Source organism: Dermacentor andersoni, chromosome 9, assembly GCF_023375885.2.
Source record: "Dermacentor andersoni chromosome 9, qqDerAnde1_hic_scaffold, whole genome shotgun sequence".
Taxonomy (NCBI): domain Eukaryota; kingdom Metazoa; phylum Arthropoda; class Arachnida; order Ixodida; family Ixodidae; genus Dermacentor; species Dermacentor andersoni.
Window position 1 is genome coordinate 39599629 of NC_092822.1, and position 14369 is coordinate 39613997.

General features: G+C 48.4%; 1 protein-coding gene across 1 annotated transcript in view; it reads left to right on the forward strand.

Annotated features, from left to right (window-relative positions):
* The first annotated feature begins 3045 nt into the window (after positions 1 to 3045).
* The window catches only part of LOC126527708 (uncharacterized), a 418438-nt gene continuing 407114 nt past the window's right edge, over positions 3046 to 14369 (forward strand). Inside the window, exon 1 of the mRNA XM_055068895.2 lies at positions 3046 to 3618. The gene's annotated coding sequence lies outside the window, so the exon portion shown is untranslated. The remainder of the gene's footprint in view (positions 3619 to 14369) is intronic.

Sequence of the window (14369 nt, forward strand, 5' to 3'; positions counted from 1 at the left end):
CGCGTACACATGAGAACACGTGGGCAGGACGAGTTCAAGTGCTCGTTCTGACACCACTTCTCTTGCGTGCGCGTCTTTATGTTTCATAAGTTTCTTGTTCAATAATGTGCACGAACTGGCCCGTCAACGAATTCCGTTGTCAAAGCTGGGCTTGAACACAGCAGCGTGAACTCTTCTACAAGAATATTGCAGAGTACTGTCTAAGGTTTCGGGTGCACCATATCACTAAATGCTAAACGAACGAATTGCGAAGAAAAAGCTTGAACACTGCTTTCGAGGTAGTAATATTTAAAACTGAATGCACGCAGAACCTGAGTTACAAAATTAGCTTGTATAGTGAACCATTATGCATCGTAAAAGTCCAGATCTCAATGGAATGCTTTTTTTTTTTTTTTACTGCTGTTCCTGTAGCATTTCCGAGCGATGTTGTTATTTTCCGCATGTGTGACAATTTGAAGTTCTAGACGGGATGGATGGGTGGCATCAATTTTTCTGAGCACATAACAATTATAGAAAAACATACACAGTGAACTGCATGGCGCAAGCTCTGGCTTCAGCATATGACTATCAAGTTGTTCGGGATGCTAAACAAATAGCTTGTGGCGCCTTGTGTAAGCCAGCTCGGTAATGTTGTGCACTAAAACAGAGAGTAATTACCGTATTTGCACGTAAATAACACAACCACGAATATCGCGAGGTGAACTATCGGTTTCTCAGGAAACGAAAAAAAAAAATGTTTACATAGAAATTACCATATCAACAGGAATTATTACTATAAATAAACAGGAAACAACGCAAGAAAGCTGACGCCCCTAACGCTTTATTCATCGTTACTTCGAACTGCTGTCGTGAAATAAAGTGAAAGGGCGAGTGCTGACGCGTATTTATCCCAGTCGACAAAAAAAAAAAAAAAAAAAGCGCGTCGTCGTTCATAACATCCACCAAGGTTATCTGACAAACATCACTCCAGAAATGCCCGCGACACAATTGAACACGACAAAGCAGGCGGATTGCGCGGTGAAGCACCGCGCGACTTCGAAGACCGTTTCCTTGGCACGCCTCAAAGCAGCGCCTATCGTATCTTTCACGTCATTTAGTGGGGGAACAGTGATGAATGTTCATTACGCACTCGCATCGCACAAGCTTAGTTTGTAGGAAGAGACCGCTCATAATTTAACCAAGCGAGTAGTGAAACTGGCGGAGCGTCCCGCCGATAGCGTTTCCCAAAGCCTGCGGCAATAAATCGACGGCGTACCCCGGCTACCTCGGCGTGACCGAGTGAATGAGCACAGTGAAGGATGAAAGAGCGGACGCGGAGAGCAGCGGGAGATAAAAGATGGCGAGAGCGAAGAGAGCGCGAGGAAGAAGGTGTGGCGAAAGCGTGGTGCCGCGCAAGTCGGCGTTCTGCGGCGATGATCGCTACGAGATGGCGCAAGAGTAGCACGCGTCGTCTGTTCACCGATGACGCCACCGATACCATATATGGAAACAAAACGCTGCATGAGCAGAGGTCTGTATGCCGCGGTACTGTGGATCGCGCCCACGGGTCACCCACGCGCTGCCTCTCGCGTTCTCCCGTTTAGCGAGGCAGTCGCGCCACACTTCGCTCCGTTTGCAACGGGCCGAGCGAGAGAGATGTCCGTGCACGTATAGAGCTGCGATCAAATTTTGCATTAGGGAGTATTGTAATTATGTTCTTTTTTTGTTTTTGGCGGCAAGCAAGTGCGGGCTGATATACTTTCCAAGGGGGTTTCTTTTTTATTTTCAATCGCGGAATCGTAAACACAGGGAGCGCGGCCGCCTATGCTGGATCCGCGCTCTTTTGCCTCTAGCAACATGGCCGCCGCCGGGTTCACTCGCTCTCGCAGGCGGCGGATGGGACTGCCACTCCAGAAGTAGATGTATAACCGCTGCGGTTCCAGGCCGCTTTTCGATAGCGATGTATTTGCAGCCGTGATGAATATGTATTTTGCAGCCGTGATAGCAGAGTATAATGAACTTTCACAGTAGTCATTTCCCCCTTTATTTGACTTCGTGGCTTACTTTATGCTCATTAGTCATGTTTGAATTTCTGTTTGTACTCAGGTGGTATCAGTCCCTGTTACGATAGTGTTGCTATTGACCAACCTCCTTGGTGTTGGCCATGAGGACATCTTGCGCGCGTTTCTTTTTCTCTTAATATCGCAGAAAAAGAGCTTTTACACTTACCGCTGCTCTACTAAAATTTAGCAGCGAGCTTGCATTTTATGGTCCGGGTAGTTCAACACAGGCTCAGCACTGCTACTCTTCTGGTTTTTAAGAGGTTGTCTTCGGCTGCGTCTCTAGATGTATCTCCTGAGTGAACAACAAAAACCACCCTCAAAGGCCATGCTTTTCCGTACTGCAAATTCCGAAAGTGACTGGGCTGCCATGTTCGCTTTGCGAGGGGCGCAGGCGAAGGCAATCTCCGAGTTTTTTTCTTGACAACTTAGGCAAGTAAGCGTGCCACGTGATATTTAGGACGATTCGAATCATAAATTGCGATTTTCCAGCAAAATTTAAGAGAAGATAAACCAGGGCAATGCATTAACCAGGGGTAGGCTTAAAAATTTTTGCTTCGTTTTTGAGAGATAACGCACGCTCCATTTAGGCTCACGAAAGAAGAATATTTGCATCTTCCATGACATTGCTAATGTTTAAAACATAGCGGTCATGGCGTATTTTCGACTGCAGTGTATCGTATTAAAAGCATGGCCTTCGAGATTTGCCGTCGCTGCGGGAAAGCGGAACGTTTTGTCAAGCTGTTGCGGAATATAGTGCTTCTTCCTCTTCACCATCTCCGTGCTCTTCACAATTATTATTTCTCTCTCTCTATCGCAAGTCACTATAAGTTATCTACGAGAAGGCATTGATGTATCCTGTCCCATAAGATGCACCTGTTCAAAAACAAAACCGAAACCAATTTTTTTTGCTTTCATTCAATTGCTCACAGATGGCAGCACCTGCCACAAACGCCACCGGAACCACCGGGCAAAACGTCACATCCGGTTCGCCTCCGCAGCGCCCTCCCGTGCGCGTGCGGGACGGAGGGAGGAGCGACGCCCGCTCGCTTCGGCTCGCCGACGGTAGCCGCCGGAGCAGAGCGTCAAAAATCGGCCTGGCCTCTCGGTGGCCTGCTGGCTGCTGCGTTGCGTGTGTTGTGTTGTGCTGGTGGGGGGTGCTGGCGCGCGCGCGCGCGCTAGGAAGTCGCCTGTGCGCGTTTGGCTTCTCGAAGGGTGCCGTGCGGGTGCCCGCGATCTTCCCGCGGGCGGCGGTGCGGTTATTTTGTGTGTGTGCTCGGCGTGCTCCGCCGAAAACCGATGTGTGCGTGTGGCCCGGAATGCGGAATCCCAGCGGCCGCGACCATGCCCTGCTGCTGACTTCCTCGGCGGCGGCGGGATCGAGCCAGTGAGGAGAGCGATCGAGAGATTTCTCGTCTACGGTCCCCGACCGCGGGGCTGCGACGAGCGTTCGTTGCGAAGAGCTCAGAACTGCCGGTACCAGCTGCGACCGGGGCAGACTCGGCAGTGATCGAGGCACTGGAAAGAGGGAGCGGCGAATTCGCACAAGGGGTCTGCGGAGAGGAAATAAAAGAAAAAGGTGAGGAGAGCCGGCGCGCTCGTGTTTTCTGGGTCTTTGCACGACGATATCGTGGCGCGGATACGCTTCGCTCATCGGCGCCGCCGCCGCCTTCGGATCCTCCACGCTTTCGGAAACTCCGTGCATTTAGCTCGCATCACGGACGAACGGCAGAAGCGGTAAGACAGAAAAAAAGAAGGGACGATATCGAAATGTGTCGGGAGGCAGAGGCTCTCTCTCCAGAAACTGCCGGCGCATGCGGCGCCTTCCTTGACGTACAGACGCAGCGCGGTCTCAATATTCGGCGCGGGCAGTCGGTCGGCCCTGTCGGAATGGCGACAAATGCGCGATCGGGGCGCTTCACGGCAGTGTTCCTTTCTTTCTTTCTCTTTCTTTTTTCTTTTCTTTTTGAGTTCATCGAAATGCCGCCGGCGCGCATCCGATCGCAGTCGTCGCAGCGCACGGCCTTCGCACTAACGCGTGTTTCTAGCACTTCTGTTATTATTGCGCATGTATTTTTCGATGCTTCTGCTGGCGTCGTCGCAGCTTTCGGCTTTCTCAATTTTCGTTTTCATTTTTTTTTTCCCCCAGTTCAGCCACCAGGCTAGGCCCTCAACGAAAAGCAACGGCGAAACTCGAAACTTATGGTTGCGCCGGTTTCCGCGTGTCGTCGTGCCTTGCGCGGCGGTGAAAGCGTCTTGTATTCGCCGGCCTCTTCCGCAAAAAAGAAAGGAATAGAAAAGAAAAGAAAGAAGAAAAAAGAAGGCCGGGGGCACGGCTCGTACGCCCGGATATCCAAAGCGCGCGTTTGTTTTGGTTCAGAGTTGGCGTGCCGTTAGCCCCCCCCCTCCCCTTTCCTGCACTTCTCCTCCTTTCACAGTCACCACGGCCGCACGCGACTTCTGCCTGCTACTTATCCTTTCTTTGAGAAGCCCGACTGTGTTGTTTTCGTTTCTCGAGCCTTCGCCCGCCTTGGGTGTCCTCTCTAGAACCTCTCCGTCTTAATTCGCAATTACTTACGTTGTTGTTTCTTTTCTCGTTTTTCGCATTCCTCCGCGTACGTAAATAGAGGCGAGAGGGACAGTCAACCCTATCGGCCCGACGGCAGCAGACGTCCGTGCCAGCCTTCGCGGTGTCGTCACGCGACAGGTAGGCCGCCTCCTGTCACGCGATAGCAGCAAGCACTGCTCGAAACGAAACAAAAGCGCGCAAGATTAATGCGCACGTGTGTGTGTGTTATGTGTGTGCTTGGGCACACATGCGTCGCTGGCAGTCTCACGCTATCTGCCGTCCTATCCTGCAGGGAGCTTTCGCGCCTGGCGCGTTGCGCGGAATTGGACGTCGCCATCCTGTCCAGCTGTATAGGAAATATATCCGTGCGTTTCAAGATGAGTTGACAGAATTGAACCGAAATCGCCTGTGGCAGGTGTACGATAGCACAATCCTCGAGCTGTATTGCTCGTAGAGGCGGACGTTGTATACACGAGAAATTGAAGCGCGTAATTGGCAAATAATAAGCGATCACGTATCGATGTTGTGAATAGTTAATTTGCGGCACATGTTGCAATTGACAAGACGTAGCCGGTGAGTTCACGAAGCGTATACACTTGGAACAATTGCGGAGGAATGCATAGCACGTTTTGAGTCATGCGTCCCCAATGTGTCCTACGAAATGCGTTGTGGTAATCCAGTTATTTTGCACCTGCAACACGTGAAAAGGCGTTCTGTCAAAAAAAAGTGGAACAGTGTAGTTTAACCACGTATAGGTTGACGACGTCCTATCTTAAACTGCTGCTATAGTTTCTTTTTTTAAATTGTTCGAGTGTGCCCGGAAGTAATCGAATAAAAATTGATTATGAAGGTGTGTTAATAAATCAGTGCTCCATTTCCTGTGCGAGCAATGTCCACAACTTACAGCGATCCAGCTCAGTGTTTGTGATTGCGCCATCGCGACGGGCGATTAAAAACAAATTGTGGAACTCGTCTTAGGACGCCATGCGTTTTCTGTGTAGCGTTCGTGGATTGCACGCGACTTTAAAGAATATGTTCGCGGTTAATTTTATTCCCAAAGATGCGCGTATAATGACTCGACATTCAGGAGCTTAAAATGCCTTGACAACTCGCAAAAACTTATCACTTCAGGCTGCTTCCGGTCCTTTATTTGAATTATTCATTAGACCTTCTTATGCTTATTCGCCTTTTCTTTTCTTAGGCCCGTCAGTGCGTGGCTCGAACGTGAAGACAATGCCATAAAAGGCAAAGTCGATAGTTGACGTGCAGGGTGGCATACAGGATGCCGCTTTCGCGCGGGCGATGCTATATCGGCGAGACAGGCCTGTTCATTCACTGTTGTTAGCGCACAATATAAGGAGATGGCAGAGGAAAGAGAGAAAGGCGCCGATGTGCGTACTAGTGGCTCTCGAAAGGTACTGAACGAACTAGAACATCGCAAAACAAGAAAGAAAAAAAGAACGAAAACCTGCAACAGTCACCAGCAAACAGCAGCGCAGCAAAAGGACGATACTCGACAAAATAAAAATAAAAAAATAAAAGCAGCCTTCACTAAAAGGCAACCATACAAGCAAAGCTCGCTTCAGTTCACTTTGGTAAAGACGGATAGCAGGTGTCACCAAAGCAACTACGTCAAAGCCGTAAGGCAAGCAACCACACAGGTGTTTAAAATGAAATTATGGGCTTTTACGTGCTAAAACCACGATCTGATTAGGGGGCACGCCGTAGTGGGGGTCTCCGTAAATTTTGACCACCTGGGGTTCTTAACGTGCGCCTAAATCTAAGTACACGGGTGTTTTCGCATTTCGCCCTCAGCGAAATTCGGTCGCCGTGGCCGAAATTCGATCTCGCGACCTGGTGCTTAGCAAGCATCCCAACACCATAGCCACTAAGAAACCATGGTGGGTCCACACGGGTGTTTAACGACGTTCATTTTGCCCACTTGGCAGACGACGGGCACCCCTAGCGGCGTACCGCGCAGCTACGCGAGGAGGCGAATATGACGTAATTTGTGGCAGCCCGTGCGGCTTGTGCGATCAATGCATTTTGCCACAGATTTGCAGGACGTTATATGTCAAACGAACTTCCTGTATGAAGTCCATGGGTCATTACTGGACCTTTTTAAGCACAAGACCTTTACCTAAGCGCAGTGCTAAGTCGGTAGAGATTTATTTTAACGGTGACTCGTGGTTCCTGCTCAGCCACCTCAGCGATTCTAAGCCGGAAAGGGTGACAGAACCAACTTGCGAACAAAGTTTTCGTTGCGTGGCTAAATAATATTTTTTTCCCCAGTGCATGATCGAACAGACCTATACAATGCGGAACCGCAAATTTGGCTATTTCTGCAGTTCGCATCACTTAACAGTAGTTGGGGGGATAGTTCATGGACTTTAAAGCTTTTAACTGCAGCGCAAAACAAGGGACACAGTTAAAAAGACGGCGCATTTAGTCTGTGTTTCAAGGTTCTTGCGTACTTCGTCAGTTTTGTGCTGCAGCAGCATGAAATGTTGCTTATAAAATTCCGCCGGGAATCGTAACAATGCAGAACATACAGACAGACAAATAACTTTATTGACAAGGTCCTGAGAAGCCCTGCCCTAGGGAAGAACTGTGGGCCGCTCTCACGTCTGGACTGGTAGGCCGAGCCTAACTTCCGCGTCGTGGGCTCTCTGGACAGCCCAAGTTTGCCGTGAATGTTCTGAGCTCTGGATGACAGAGCTCCATTCTTCTTCCGTGATGCGTACCTGTAACGAGGGGCATCGCCAGACCATGCGTTCTAGATTGCTGACAGACCCACAGTCTGGGCAAGTAGAGGTAAAAGCGCCTCTGGAGTGATCGTCTGAAAACGGGCCAGGCTGGGATAGGACTTAGTCTGAAGCACGCGTAAAGTGGACGCCAGAGGTTTGCTATGAAGGGGGAGGTTAAGTCCTCCTACCAACGTGATAGTGCTTAGTGATTTCGTTGAAAGTAGTGAGAGTGTCCCGAAACTCGAGAACCCCGGCCTCTGAGCTCGCCCCTGTTCCCGCGCGGTGGGTTAGTGCGCGCGCTTGGGAGTGGGCGATGGGAGTGGCGCCCTGTATGGTGGCTCGAGCTGCTGTGACCTCCGAGATTCAAACCGGAAACGCACGATAATCTCGGAGGTCGCTACCCAAACTTCACTTCTGTAGCCTCTGCCGGTGACGAATATGCAATAAGCCATAGAACTTCCCTTTAATATCACTCGAGCTCTGCGATCGTTGAGGTGCCATAAGAATTTGATTTATTTAGTTTTACAGTACTGCAGGGTGAGGGCAAAAGTGTGGGACCTTGCAGGAGAGGCATCGAAGAGTCCATACAACAAGCGCTGGTGTAAAACAGCACAACAGTAATGCGTCACAAACCTTGACCAACGTTAAAAAAATGCATCGTGCCACATCAACGATCGCCTGATTAATCGGTACAACAAAATGCCAGACAAATTATTATGGATGATTTTGGCTTCTAGCGCGAAGTGAAACACGGACACAGAAAGGAGCAGACAGGACGAGCGCTAACTCTCAACTAAATTTTTATTAAAACGAAGAACATATATATAGGCAAAAACCGTAGCATAAGAACATGACAAGGTAAAAAAGCATCAGTTAAACATATCAGGGGGGTAATTATTATAGCGCGTGCATTTGTCTGATCTTCGTGCTTGCGGCTTCAGACTTCATCGCGGCTTTGTTTACTACGTTTTATCTGCTTTTAGTTGCCCAAATTTCGAAGAAGCAATCCTAATCTCTCTAAGCGCAGAAGCTATAGGCCAGAGGTCTATGCGCCTTTGCATAATGGCTCTGAAACACGGGCAAAGCTGTACTTGGAGTGTACCTGTTGGCACATTCTAGGTACAGCTTGGAGTACTCGAGTGCGTGCAGTACTCGAGTACTTGAAGTGCTCCAAGTACAAGGCGGAAACGCTGCCGCGTGTCTGCGAGATACTTTCACGTGCCTGGTGGATGCAGGGCGCGACCGGCGGTGTCGGGCCCATATGTCAGCATATATTGGCCCCGTGCCGGTCTTGACGACCTTACCCATGTAGACCGCGCTCCCGCGCCCTTTGTTTTTTTTTTTGCAGCGACCTACAGAAGCGGAGAACCGGAGTTTTTTGGAATATAAGTCGAGGCCTACGCGCTGAACTTCGCGATGCCGCAGGAGCTCACACAGAGGCTGCGGAAGTGCTTGGTGCATGTGGGGCCGCTTATATGTAGTCTGAGCGGAGGATTTTATTTAAGCGCGAACACGAGGAATAAATAGCACGCAGTGGGGAAACCGAAGACACTTCGTAGTGATTTACTTAAGACGTACTGGTGGGCTAATTGGTTAATCGTGATAGCATATATGGCGGCGCACTTCGAAACAAGGACGTAACACAGAGGGAACAAACGCTGCCGTTGCGTTTATTATTGCGTGGATCTATGTTGGAAACATTTGTAGCGGCATCGACGTTCGAGGGAGATGAGGGGAACGGCGGCTGGCTTGCATGTGACTTACATTGGCTTGCATTGCCTAAGAGGAGAAGCGGGTGCGTGGCTCAGATCACGCGCAGCCGATGCGAGGTGGCCCAGACATTTATCCGGCGAGGAATGACCGCCAGCTATAGGACGTTCTGATCAGTAAAAAAAAAAAAAAAAAGTCCCGTTCTTATTGTGGCTCATCTTCATCACTGATTTTTGCGCGCCTCAGATTCGATGGCATGTCAGCACGGAAACAAGACGCAGAATGGGGGTAAAGAATTTAGGGAGAGCGAGAGAGAGAGAACCGTGGTAGCACCTGGACCGGCATTCGTTGTCGATCACTTTCGGGGAGGCTGATTGGGCTAGCCTACGTACGAAACTACCATCGCCACCGCGCGGAGTGCAAGTCTCCTAAATTGACCGACCGATAATATATAGCCCCCTGGCTTTATCCAGTTTCGTTTCGACAGACAGACTCAAAAAAAATAAAAATAATAATCTCATTGATTAAATTAACCAATCAGATCCACATGCATTCACCGGCTCCTTACGTGCGTCCGTTCAGTATGCTATCTTGCCAGGGTGCCTGTAGCGATTGACTTTCGCCGCTGAGCTATAAAAAAAAAGTGAGTATATTGTTTGCCCTTGTGAGCCACGGAGACGTTCACTGTGGGCAGGATACAGAAGTAGCGCATTGTTTCATTTGCGCACAGCTGCGAAGAACCGCTATATAGGGCCGTAATGGCTTTCAATTTCACGGGCCCTACAAACTGTTTTGCAATAAAAATGTAGCGCTGGAGCGCAAGCTACAAGTGGCATCAACCCACGAGAAGTTTCAGCGCATACGTGACGTAGCTATAATCTGGCGGCCAGCGCCAGATCGTCGGCAAACCGGTTATGCGCTGCCTAAAACCACCAGAAAATATTTTGTTCTATATGAAGTTGTTGGTGTATGCTTGTTCTACAAAACAGCAGCAAGAAGTATGGGCGAGCGGGGCTTCGAGAACGCGCATAGCAAATGGCGTCTTCACGTTTGGGCTCCATGTGTCGGGGACTACAAGGTTTCTTCCTGCGCTGAATCTCGATGTGTTATTTTCGTAATTTATTGATGAACTATAGAGGGCATAACCACCTATTATACAGTTGCATGCAGGCAAGTATCTTACGCACACCCAAGGTAGCTTATGCGTAGGTTTTCGACATGTAGTCTCCTCTCTGCTTCATTGCATAGGTTGCCTGATTATCTATAAGGATGTTATGTTGGATCCACATAACATTTTACATGACATGTTATGATATGTTGGAATTAACATGTTGGATGTTATGTGGGACGAACTTCTTGACTGGGCGTCTCACATTTGGCGCCGGTATACTGCATTTGGCCGTTCTTTTCGTGAGCGCGCTCGCACGCGTGACAAAAGAAGCGAGCGAAGATAAAAAAATAAGGCCTATTACATCCGAAGGCACCGGACGCTGTTATACGGTGTGGAAATGTTCGGCCCACCTTTGAACGAACAGCCGCGCCGTCCCATTGTGAAATGAGCTTAAGTGTAATGCAGACGCCAAAGTTCGGGGCTCTGGACTTGAAGCGTCTTCCGCATCGCATCCTTCGTATACCAAGTGTTTCGGAGAAATATCTAAGTTGTTATTGTGTCCGCGGCCTCCTTTATCTCTATCTCTCAATTCCTTTGCAGCGCTGCCGAATGTTCGCGAGGCGTACACAGGCAGTATCCTTGTGCAGCGCAATTGTAGTTCAGGGCGTAAGTGTCCGATTAGTGGCGGGATTAGATGTTTTTTGTTGTTGCTTGGCACGTGATACGTTACAGCGATGTACGTGACACGTTGCGACATCCGCGCATGCTCGCCGCGTACCGCAAATTAAGCAGCCACTAAGCAGACGACGTGGCGCCGGTGAACGCATCTCTATAGGGGAATTCGGCCTTCCTATTGGCTAAGGAGTCCTGCAGCTTCCACAGTGCTGCAAAACGACTTCTCGTTTTCCCGTCGGAGTTGCGCGGTTACTGCATAGTTCAGGGCAGTCGCCAAGAGGAGGTGCTCTCTGCCGGCGCTATATAAAGCCCCTTAAACTATACGTAATGTAGCGGCACGCTTTGAAGAGTGCCGCCTCCTCCCCGCGCGCCCTGGCCGAGGCCGACGCCGCCTCGCTATTGGCCTAATAGCGTCACGTGGGCCCTCGCGCCGTGCATCAGCGCCATTTTTGCTCGAGAAGCGTCCTCGGAGTGGCGAGGAGCGCATGCTGGCTCCGTTGCTACGCTCGAGCAGTGTAGGCGGCGCCACGGTCGAAGAGGAAGCGTGAAAGAGAGGGGAAACGAGGAGGAGGGAAGGCGGAGGTGGATAGTGTCGCTACTCTACGAAGTTTAAGGGGCTTTAGCGCTATACTTCCGGCATGGTTTGGAAGCGAAAGTTTTATTATAAAGCAATGCATTGTTTCGAACAAAAAGCTCTTGTTCCTTTTCACTCGAGTGCCTCACAATATATACAGCATCGTTTCAAATGCGTTTCAAGTGGCCCAGATATCGTCGACATCCGCCGTTCGTCGCTTCCGTATGGTTTTATGTGTGACGCTAATCCGATAGAGCCAATAAATAGCACGTCTTCCAGGTTACGACCGCTCACCGCAGTCACAGAAATTTAGAGTTTTTTTAAAACTTTTTCTTTGACAACATGCATTACCATCAGTGTATATGCGTTAGGGTCAGTGTAATACACTGTAATATAATTTACACCCTTAAAAGTGAAAAGAGGTGTAAATGTGTCTATCACTCACACCCTTAGGGTGTCATTTATATAACGGACACCCTAAGGGTGTGAGTTATAGACACATTTACACCCTTCTTCACTTTTTATGATGTAAATTATTTTACAGTGTAGCCGCTGAATAGGGGTGTTCGAAAAGCGATTTCCTGAGACCGAATCGAACACGAATCGAATAGTGCCAAAAGCGAATAGAATGGAATATCGAATAATTTTTTAATAGTTTTCGATTAATGAGCAGTCGTTATCAATATTAATATAAAGAGGGGTCCACGTCCGAGTATTCTTGAAGTTACCCAAGTTTCTGTCGCGTACAATATGAAGCGTTGTTAACTAAAAGCCCAAATGGAGCATTATAGAAGGAAAGTTTCTTCGCACGCACAGGGCTCTTCAGAGAGTGCGAATGATCGCTGTACAGCCTGTAAGGCTATGCCTAAGAGGCGTGGCCTGTTCTACATCGCAGGTTCAAATGTTTTATGTCTACGCTATGCCCGCTGGGCGATAATTGATCATACTTTTGTTCCAGCTATGTTTATTTGGGAGCAGTTGACGTCATGAAATATTCGAAATGTGCTCGTAAGATTTTCGCTTTTACGAATAGCAACGTATTCTATTCGGGCACCGAATCGAATAGGACACTATTAGGTTCGTTATTAGTAAGTTTCGAATATTCGCACGACCCTACTACTGAGTGGTGCCTATACTGTAGGAAGCTAAAATTGAACAACATATACGTTGTGTGCGTGTGCTTCGCACGCATTTTCTCGCAGGACGAAAAAATTAAGTGGAACATCGGTAAATTTCGCACCGTTTACACTTGGTGTGTGTGTTTCTAGAAACTGCTGCTATGGGAGCTCAGAATTTACAGGAAACTGGCGCGCTTCACGTTGTGGCTGCACTTGAATTTAGCAATTGCGGTGTGTCTCTAACATTGTAGATGATATTCCAAGTATAGACAATTTAGTTGAGGCGTCAGTCCCCTGTCTCGTAGATTCTGCTGCGCCGTGATTTCAACCTTTCCGCTGAAACATTTGGTACAAAGGCTCCCTATACATATTACGCATTCTGGAACGTGATTGTTATCTATCATGAAGGCTTGCCACTTTAAGGAAAAAGAAAATGAAATCTGTCGCCAAGCTTCTGCATTTCGTAAGGAATCTTGCATCACTCGACGGACGAGATGCCAATGCTCCGGGCATCGCAGATAAGGCGTTATACTCTCGCAACGTGTCATTGACTCCTTTATGGGTGTAAGAACAGCCTGCTTTTAAAGTTCATATAAGCGCGCTGCACGTGGAGTGCTTGGAGTGTGCCACAACGGGTGTACATTAAAGAAAAAACAACACCGATTTAGCACCTTTACGATAATGTCTATTGTGCAGTTGTCGCCACATTTCGACCTGAATTTGACCGCCCCCTAGGTAAAAGAACAATGCATTATAGGTGCATTAACGTGCATTATAGGTGCAAACGTGCATTATAGGTGAGAGATCACTTACAAGAATCACTTACAAATCGTTCTGCACGCTTCGTTCTGTCTAATTATTCCCGCCATTATAGCGTTTCACACATGAAAAAAAAATACTGTACATCTTGTTGACCTTTCCGCACGACGCTGCCAAGCGCGACTGTACGTTTTTCAAAAAAAAATTGTTATTTTAACGGAAACTTGGAACAACTTCTGTTCACCGGCCCACATTACGTATCATCGCGCGTTGACCATCATTTCAAAGTCGGAGTGCCGAATTGCCGTACTAAACGTTATTACGAATACTTTGTTACAAAAACTAGGATCGGCAGGAATCACCTGCGTGTATACCTCCGTCGTTTCCCCTCGCAGCGCCTGCACCCTTCAAATCTGCAAGTGAAGAAAATTTGTAATCAAGTGTATGATGTGTTTCCCCCCCCCCCCCTATTGTTGTTCGCACTACCGCTCCTCTCTTGTAACGCCTCGCGGCCTTAAGAGTACCTAAATAAATAAATAAAGAAGTTAGAAAGGCCCACTAAGCTTAATCAACGACATTCCCTCACCAGAGCAGGAATTGTCCTCCCTTGTTGCAGTATTTGTCCACTACCTCCCTCATGACCTTTGCAGTATATATATATATATATATATATATATATATATATATATATATATATATGACTAGGCTTCAAAACTGTAACGCGACGCCCTTTCTTTGTCTCTTTCTTCCTCCATGCCAGGTATCGTCTGAGCTGCTAATAGGGCGCTGTAAAATTCCGCCATATATTCCGCCATATTACCATCTGATTGGCTGACTGAGAGGTTCGCCTTCTCTGATCGGCTCAAAAATGACGACACTGTGGAGTTCGACAACTTGGTGGCATTTGACTGTGCCCAGAACAACAACCCCAGTATACGGTACCAGGTCCCGCGATCTCTCTCTCTCTCTCTCTCTTTATAAAGTGGCAGTAGCTGAAATCGTCGTTAGAGTCTCGTATCTAGGAGGTCGCTGCACGAGAAAATCCTGCATAAACGAATGCTGTTTGT